We start from the raw sequence: 1844 nt of genomic DNA, 5'->3' as shown, positions 1-1844 counted from the left end.
TCAATTCTTTATGGAAATAAAGCACACGGTAGACAGAAAACTTCAGCTTCTGAAAAGACTCAGCAAAGAGGTTTTTTTTTTGAGAAGGGTGGAGAGGCAAGCAGATCTTTATTCCCAATGTAAAATGCTTGTCTGCTCTAGTTTCTGATTACTGCCTGGCACCTTTTGCAAGGTAGACCACCACCCTTGCAGCCCCTCGGCCTGGCCTGCGCTGGCTGCACAGCTGCCTGCCGGCCCACGTGCACTGCTGCTCTCCCACTGCACCAGCCTGCGGCCCTTTCCTTCAATTATTTCCCCACGGAGTCTGCAAAGCCCACTGTAGGAGTCTCTTGCCTCACCTACCGGCTGGCTCTATGGAGGCATGATGTGCAGAGGATACCAATTACTAGTAATTAAATGTTTCATTCCCTTTGACGCCCCTTTGGTTTATTCTGAAATCTGAGATAGCATCCAGGGAGGAATGGCTGTTGTGAGGGCGGAGGGGAGAGGCACCCTGGGGATAAATACTGGCCGAGAAATCCTGCTGTGTCTGTACCTGCTCTATGCACCCTGCTGCCTTGTTCCAGAAACATTGCACTGATCTATTAAAAAAATAATACAGTAATCTCTAAGAACTGGACAAAGGGGAATTCTTATTACCTTCTGTCTCAAATGAAAGCAGTGTCCATCTTCTCCTCTGCAAAATCTTGCCACAAGACTGTGCTCTTGCAAGGGCTGACTCCTCAGCACCACACCTTACGAGGCCCCACTTGCGGTTTGATGGCAATTCCCTGCATGTCAGACGCAACATTTCCGATTAGTTTTTCAAGCTAGATGCAGAGCTGGTGTTGAGGGTCAGCAGTTCTGTGGATCTTGGCGAGAGAATGGCAGGCCCCTTACCATTTGGCACAGTGGCTGCCTGGACTTCAGCTAGCTTCATAAACCATGATATTAGAAGATTAGGAAGTCCACAGGCTTTGACAGTCATCTATTTAGATCAGACATTACTGCCAGCTATTACTGCCATGCTTGCATATTTTCTGCTCATCTCTAATTCCATGAAGAGACAACTTTTCTTAAAAATAGGCCCTGAAAAGCTAAACGTAGACAACAAAATGAGCGTGTGAACACCTCTTCACCCTTACTGTAGTCTTGCTGATGGCCTCCTCTCTTAGCTCCATCTTTTCCAAAGCTGCAGGTCTGGAAGTACCCTGTAAGCAACCGGCGTGCCCTTTCTTACAACTTGTTGCCTAAGAACCAGAGCTCTGTGGCTTATTTCGTGATCTCTGGTCTCAGTGTCTGTCCTGTAATGGCATTGAAGAGTCACATCCATCTTTGGAAAGAGGGAAGGATGATTATCCTGTTCGCTAAAGGCCTGTGGGCTATTTCAAAATCATGCAGCATCTGTGTTTGAATCGTTTTCTTACTGGAGTGAAATCTTGTGTTTGTGGACACTGGACAGGCCTGGAGACCAAGCCCCATCCCCCCAGGACAGCCAAAGACCCAGGCTCCATAGAGGCAATAGCAGTATAAGATTCTCCCATGCTGCTTGACCAAGCTGTCTTGGTCTTCCCTCTGCCAGGGCGAGGGCAGTTCAGTCTACAGGCTTGTTCAGTCTGTGGCCAACTAGGATATCAACTAGTGCTTGCTGTGATAGGGACTTTCTGTGATGTGGGCACCTCTCACCAAGTTCTAGTTTGAGACCCCTAGCTACTTTCATATGGGCTATCAAAGAATCATCCAAAGATAATGACTTTTAGTCACTGCCTACCTGGGCTGGCTTCAGATAACAACCAAGAGATGAAAGGGTCTGCATGCCACAACTCCCTGAGCCATCTCCATCCCTCTCTTATTCCTTTCTCCTA

Source organism: Struthio camelus, chromosome 18 (assembly GCF_040807025.1).
Source record: "Struthio camelus isolate bStrCam1 chromosome 18, bStrCam1.hap1, whole genome shotgun sequence".
Classification (NCBI taxonomy): domain Eukaryota; kingdom Metazoa; phylum Chordata; class Aves; order Struthioniformes; family Struthionidae; genus Struthio; species Struthio camelus.
This window is presented reverse-complemented; position numbering follows the sequence as displayed.